The sequence below is a fragment of the Schistocerca nitens genome, chromosome 1, assembly GCF_023898315.1.
Source record: "Schistocerca nitens isolate TAMUIC-IGC-003100 chromosome 1, iqSchNite1.1, whole genome shotgun sequence".
Lineage (NCBI taxonomy): Eukaryota > Metazoa > Arthropoda > Insecta > Orthoptera > Acrididae > Schistocerca > Schistocerca nitens.
In genome coordinates, this window is record NC_064614.1 from 1,049,773,074 (window position 1) to 1,049,780,893 (window position 7,820).

Consider the following 7,820-nt stretch of genomic DNA (forward strand, 5'->3'; position numbering starts at 1 on the left):
TCTAATCTGTCTGCCACTCCTAGGAGTTGTAACAATTTTTGTGAATTTTAGTTATCCTAATGCGAGGTAAGCGGTCAGTTTGTATAGTTATTGTGGAGAGAGAATGTGACTTATGTCTTTTTAATGACTGTTTCATAGCTTGAATCCACAATGTTACTTTTGTTACAGAAGATTGTCATGTTGTTAGAGGATATACAAGCTTCTGTCCAAAGGCGTCAATGCGGGCAAAGTGCCCAACTCGGCAGTGGATTCTAGCCACTTCGTGTAGAGAGAAACGTAAAAGCAGCGACCAGAAAGATGGCTCCGTGGTCATTAGGCCTACTTGTAGCAAGTCCTTATAACAGTGACACAGAAGTGGCAAATAAAGAACGACAAGAAAAAGAAAGTAAAAAGAAGAAAAACCAGACATCAGCCGTCGCAGAAAGGTAGTAAAAATGAGTACAAAGAGAGCTCATTTTGACAAAAACGGTGAATACAGAGAGTGCATGTAATTCGAAGAAAGATGATCAGTACCATTTGTGCTCCTTCGTGGCCCACCATCTTTGTAGTGGAGTTGAGGGACAAAATTTGCCTTTTATGTGTGAAAAGTATAATTCGAATCACATTTCATAGTAAAATATGTTTAGTTATAAGTGAAAACAGTTTTTATTCGTCATTTCCGTGTTTTAAGCTGACCACTTTCCCCACACATGTTCGGGCAAAATGGCCAGTTTGGCACTTTGTGAAAATTGAATTGTTTAAAGTACTTAATTTGATACTAAGGTAATCAGACTACTCGCTACTACACTTCATTATCTGCACCCTACAATCGCTCATTTGTATACATTACCACTCAGCTTAAAAAAATAGGAATATCTTAGCGTGGCCACTTCGCTCGGTTCTCCTCTTCTGGTTTCTGCATTTACTGTGCACATAAATTGAGCCATGGCGCCATATTTTACTTCGCTCGGGTCTTGTCGGGCACCACTGGCTCGAGTTTGCTATCAATTTACTATTTGTTCAGTAAGTGTCTTTGGTCTAAGTCGGCCTAGGAGGAAGTGTTGGCTGTGTGGTGTCTCGGGGTGGGAAGACAGTTGGTCTGAGACAATTGCACGGTTAGAGCAGAGTTGTTTGTGACATCGGGTTCCTGTGTGAGAGCTGAGATGTGCTGTTTGAGCCAAGTTGGTCTGCGAAAGCCGCACCCGTCCGACACAGGAAATCGGCTGCTCGACGAGTGGTGTGTGGGGCGTGTCGGTGGGTTGGTGGGGTTTGCCTTCGTCGCGTCCGCTAGCTAGTGCGGGCCTCCGGCTGTGGAAAGGGGCAACTTTGTGGCCATCCGATCGTTGGTTAGTGATACCGAAGTTCATCGGGTTTTATGGACTGCCCCTTCACGTTGCTCGCAGCCTGGTTTGTCTCATGGCAAGGCATCTCTTGCATCCTTGCAGCGCCGACACCTTATACAAGATTTCTGAGTGTGGCTTCATTTGACTACAGTAGCATGAAAAGAGTAACCCTGTTGTCATATTTCTTTAAACTGTGGCCATAAGATTTAAATTGCAAATTTCACCTGAACTCTTGCATATCTGGTCTTTTCAAATGGTTCAAATGGCTCTGAGCACTACGGGACTCAACTGCTGTGGTCATCAGTCCCCTAGAACTTAGAACTACTTAAACCTAACTAACCTAAGGACATCACACACACCCATGCCCGAGGCAGGACTCGAACCTGCGACCGTAGCAGCAGCGCGGCTCCGGACTGGAGCGCCTACAACCGCACGGCCACCACGGCCGGCATCTGGTCTTTTCTGGTTATTATTATTATTATTTCTTTACTTTCTCAGACGTTAAGTCTGGTTGAGAAGAACAGCAGCAGATCCCGATGCAGCGGCAGCCGTTGGGCCGTCTATAGAAGCAGCTGCCGACGGATGACTAAATCAGTTATTTGTGGTAAGTATGCGTAAAACTTCACTACGCTGTGTTTCAGGTACAAGATCCTTTCATTCAGAGGTCGCTTCTCTCTGTCTTTCGTCGATTCTATCTTTGTGTCGTTTGTTTCGAAGAGATTGTGCCTGTTGTCGGATCCACACGAATGACACTTCCCTCGCATGTGCGAAGTGCTGTCGGAATATTACGGCAGCAGAAGACATGTAGTGGCCACCCGTCTAGAATTTGGTCAGTGATGGAAGACTGCACGTTTGCCTTGGGTAGTGTCGATTGCTGATTTAAAAGCTTTGAGTAGAAAGTGTCACTCTGTATATAGTAATGTGCATTGCAAAGCTATCTTGTTCTCATTTATGATTGGTGGTTGAGTAATTAAGTTTTCGCCGGATGGGGAAATCCATGCACTTGCCCTCAAATTATCTGATCTTTGATGGGAGAATGTGTCGACTATACCAAATGGCTTTACACTGATTCCGCAGCGCAGTGTCGATTTTAAATTAGTATGAACGTTTCTACTTGGCGGTCCGATCGTGACTAGAACAAGCAGACTGTTAGATACTCTCACAAATCGGCAAGCCCAAACCTCCAATAGAAGGCCTCGACGCGATGCCCATAGCGACACTGCAAGCGGCAGTAATCCATGCTCGGCACTTGGTCATCATCACCATCATGCTCTGTAGATTTTGACCAAAGGCGGAGATCCGTCTAAATGTAAACTTCCCTGTCCAAGATCTTTTTACTAGTATCCGACACCCACCATATCGTTTCCAGCGATCGGCAGTGCCGTTTTAATGTCAGGAGAAAAGCTGCAATCTCTCGACATGCAATCTTCAGCTCCGTCGCTTGACGGGACCACACTCCTCCTTACATGTAGCTCGTTTTCCACACAGTGGAAGCTGGCTGCAGGCAAACCACGAAAGTTGGCGGAAGATCTACAGAACTGGGTAAATATGTACAACGCTGGGAACAGACAGACGCATCAGGCTAATGTGCCTGAATTTAGGCTCGCCTCGTCGTAACAACACCCCTCTGCGATAAACAGTTTCGGCCTCGATGCTTTTGATTCTTTCGGTTTCTAGATTGGTGAATCAGTTAAGGTTAATTTTTGCCCACATTAGGATGTACCACTAACAACATGCAGACACACATCACGAAAAGTACAGATAATTTTCACATTTGCCCTAGCTTACCAAACTAGAAAGTTCTACTGAACGGCTTCAAAAAAGAATTACATGTGTTGTACAGACAAAATCATTTTCTTCTCAGTTTCGTCCACCTCGTGAGATTCCCCATTTGCCTTAATGAAGAAAGCGAACGGCTCTTTCCGTCTTTGAAGCGATTTTCAAAAAGTCACCACACAGTCCGTTGGTGATACGTAGCAAATTACACGATCAGACGAAATACACAATGCGAGACTGATTTCATTCTGGCGTGTACTACGGTGGTAGCTTAAATTAACAACTATGAACAACAGATGTGCATTCCACCAGTCAGTTGTGAGCAGGCAGTGTTAAACAGTGGACATGGGACCATAGTGTGTCAATGCTGATGTGTCACAAATCGCAATGGAGCAACATATACAAATCAAGTGTTTAAGACATTCCCCAGAACGTTTCGAAGATGAGAAAAATGTGGCAAATGTATCGCACACCTCGACTCCTGAAAAGAAATTGCGACACATGGATGTCTGCTGCAGCTTGATTGAAATGCAAAACGCGGTCAGTCCTTTTCTGGAAAAAAATCATCACAGGTGACAAGACTTGGTGTTATCAATACGAACCTACCTCAAAGTGAAAAAGTGCAAAAATTCACAAGGTTTAATGCTTTGACTACGTAATCGACGTCAAGCCAGTGTGAAGCGCGAGTTGAAGATAATCCCACAGAAAGACTTACGTGACAGTTTCAGTCGGTTGTATGAACGTTCTTTGCATTGTACTCAAGTGGAGAGAGACTTTGTAGAATAGCTGAAGCAACAAAACCATAATCCCTCAATTTTTTAGTAGCTCAGTCCCGAAACTTTTTGGACAGTCAGGGTGTATTTTGTTTTGAAAAATGGTGTTTGTTATTCGAAGTGCAATTTGTCAGATTTTTATTTTAATTTGCGCCTGTTTGAGACAGATGCAATATCTAATTACATTTGTGATTCTTGGTCTCCAGTTCCTCAAGTAATTGGTAGTTCCTGCCCGTTGTGTCTAGATTGCAGAATTTCTGTATCTACTACAGTACTGCGTTTGGTTTCCAGACAATGCTACAGTCAATTTCGTTTCGCTTCCAGCTTCTGGGATGCTTTTTAAGACTGGTGCACACTGATCTACCTGTTTTTCCTGTGTACTATGAACAACGCTCTGTACAACCGATCTCTATTTTCAAGCATGTACCGCTCGACGCCCATCGCCTACCGCAGCCTGGACAAATGTTCGCGTGGATGCCAACTAATGACGTTGCTCATCCCTTTGATGCCATCGATGGAGGTGGCGGCGTGGTAAAACACTGGACTCGTAGGGGGGGGGGGGGGGGGGGCGTTGGTTGAAATCTCCATCTGCTCATCTAGATTTATGTTTTAACATGTTTCCTCTAAATCGCTTATGGCAAATGCTGCGATGGTTGCAATGAAAGGGCGCGGCCACTTTTATTCCCCTATCGAAGTTCGCGTTCTGGCTCTGAAGACTTCATCATCGACGAGACGTTGAATCCTATGCTTCCCTGTTTCCTTCACCACGGTGCTCTAGCCAGCACTAACACCAACACCAGCTATAGGCAGCTGCTTCGCTGCTGGCACTTGCATCTGAGGACAGATATTTAGTCGAGAGCACCTTGTGATCTTCAGGGATGACGTTCGCCCATAATTCCAAAACCAGCTTCAGCTGCAGAGACTAACTAGGATCCGATCGCAGCTGTGTGTATTCCATGGCGAATATCCCAGAACCCGGAACCCATCACCAGTTGCCAGCTGCCTATCTCACTACTTCCTGGGTAACAAAAACTTGATTTTCAATATTTCGCGTAATTATTGACCGAATTTAAAAACTTAAAATGCTGTGATAATGTCCTCATTAATTAAAATATATACTCTTACGTTAAATGTTTGAGAGGGTGATCAAATCCGTTATAGGTGTAACACACTATGACAAGTATTACATTAGAACCTGATTATAAATGTCTGGAGCTCACAGCCCGCAGATACCTGGATTTTATTCACCCCTATTTGAGAATGAGAGTTTTTAGCGAGTTCCAACAAAGTTTAAGCATAATTTCAAACCTTTACGAAACTTTTTCTCCCTGACACCCCCTGTGCCCTTCTCCCAAAAATGAACAGAAAAAAGTATATCGCTTACTAGATTTTCGCTGTTCCTTCAGTAAAACGTATGGATCAGACACGACGTTTTAACTTGCAACTTCCTTACCACTAACTATATTCGCGTACCCGCGAAACTATACCATTGTACGGCACACATCTTACGTCATAAATATTAAGATGCGTGGAAAACTTGCCGTAGTTTAAAACAGAGCGCGCACTATCCAGACTGCATTTATACAGTTCTTCATAATGAGACTGAATTCCAACAAACTTTAACGGTAATTTTAAACAGTTTCTCAACTTTTTCTCAATTATATGCTTAACGTCAAGTTAAGCGTATAACTCTTTGTAAAGTAATAAGACGATTGTAGCTGATTTATACATGGGAGCTGGATTAGTAGCACCAGTGAGGGCAACAAGTTGTGACCCCGACTTTTAAGATCTCTGGCGCACCGAGGCCAAAGAGAGAGAGTCTGCGGACAGAGAGGGCGGCCAACAAAGTCAATATGGGACGGCACACTTGATTACGGAGTTATAAAATAAGAGAAGCCAAAAAATTCATTGGGTAACCATCTTGGTCCGAACAAAATAGGACTGCTCTAAACTTGCGTGCATAGGATTGTCTCTAGTTTTTGGTAGCTTTTTGAGCTGTAATGGTGAGGTGTTTAGTGACTGTGATGTAAAATCTAAAGGAATAGCATTTCAGGTGTAAGCTGTCTCGCTAACGTGTTATGTTGCACTTTTATTGCGAACAATTTGTGTTACTTCTTTACTTGTACTATTCCACATCTTTCTCTCATACGATTTCAGATTTCGAAAAGATGGTCAGAAGGTTCCGTGGTGGAATGGCATGAGGAGAAAGAACTGGCGAGGAGAAAGAACTGTCGAGCACCCAAAAGCAACACTGTACGTTCTCAAGCATTGTCGAGAAGAAGACATCGACTGAACGTCTTTTTCGACAGTTCGTCTTAGGGAAGATATTGTGCAATCATATTTTCCTTCTCACGTAAAACATTTGCAACAGGTACGTTATTTAACAGATTGCAAGTGTATGTTCCTGTATATGTGTACCACAGAAAATCGATAACTGTTGAATGGTTTACTTTCTCAATTTTCATGTTCTGAGATTTTAAAATCTGACAGTAATTTAACTGGCTTAAGTATAAATAGGATACTGTGTAGTTTTACAGTTCTAATTATTTCCATAAATATTAGTATTTTCAGAAGAATGTTTCACAGTAATGTTACTTCACTTAAATGTGCTTGTAGGTACCACAAGCAAGAAGTATGAATGAGGTATTTATTCGATATTAAATTTGTTTTCCTTCTCTGTTAACAGATGGTGTCACAGCAGCTGTCCTTGCATTGTAAATTGTACTTAAATGTTTGCGTTTGAGATAATCCAGCGAGTGAGAATTGATTAGGCAACGAATTATTCATTTAAAATTATCAAAATACTCGTATTAATTCTTTTTTGTTTATATATGATTATTCTGCTCTGTGCTAATTATTATGTTGGAGGAGTTTTCTTTATTCTGGGAACTACAGCTCCACAAAATAATAATACTTTATGCGCACCAAAAACTTTGACATGTAATGCTAATTTTACACATCGGTTTGTTTTCTGTTGTCGCAAAAAGACGTTCCAATCAACCAGACGCACCATCTCATGACACTATTGTTCATATGAAGAGGAATTTATACACTGTATGTGAAGTAAACGTGCAAAACAGGAAGAAAATAAAGCTTCGTCAGCAGCCAAACTGCCGCTTCAAGCAGCGAAATAGTCATTTGACTCATGAGATAAAGGCCTTTCAGGAGAAGAACTACATAGATAAAGAGTACTTTAGTGCTAAACAGTGTACCCAGTGTAGCCTAAATGAAGAGTTGTCGTGACACCATCGTAGAACAATAAGTGGTATCAAGCTGGGGCTCTTGCATTTGCAAGTGATGCGCTATGTATGACAACAGAATTTCATTGATTTGATGGTTAGTGAAGTTATATGTAACTGTTTAAACAAAACTTTATTTCTGAACTTGATTGCTCACATGAGGATCACTAATCACTTGATAATCACTTGGTACTATAGTCTCATGCACTGAGAACGCCTGAAGTCTGTTTCCCACAAAAACAAAACTGAATGCAAGTACAGTAATCTATTTATCTTTGAAAGACAGTGAACTAGATTTGCGATAAAATGCACTTGTTAATAAGTCACAAGTTTGTTTTGTCTGTGAAAGTGAAATAAAGATTTTATTTCACAAAATACTGGTTTATAGTTTTATTGAGTATAACATGATCATTTACGTGTGCAACCCATTTGTTGTAGATTCTGTTTTACAGGCATCATAACGGAATAAGAGTGCACTAGTGGTTGTATTGGTGAGTTAAAATCATGACTGAATATACATTCCCGATTGTGCAAAATTGTCGAACGAAATTGTTAGAGTGCAGAATGATCTAAACATTCTCAGAAGAGGGGAAACCATGTTGGAGAGATGTAGATAAGCTTTACTTGACATTAACTGTAAGCTTTTGATTTTAGTGATATACTTCATTGCACCTAAGCTCAGCTACTACTTTTTATACAATATCGTCGTG

The 7,820-nt window shown here is 41.6% G+C and overlaps 1 long non-coding RNA gene across 1 annotated transcript; it reads left to right on the forward strand.

The window, feature by feature from the left end:
- The first annotated feature begins 1,821 nt into the window (after positions 1 to 1,821).
- On the forward strand, positions 1,822 to 7,384 carry LOC126238048 (uncharacterized). The gene is made up of 3 exons (XR_007545239.1): positions 1,822 to 1,926; positions 6,029 to 6,242; positions 6,558 to 7,384. It is a non-coding gene; the product is annotated as an uncharacterized LOC126238048 (long non-coding RNA).
- The last annotated feature ends 436 nt before the right edge of the window (positions 7,385 to 7,820 follow it).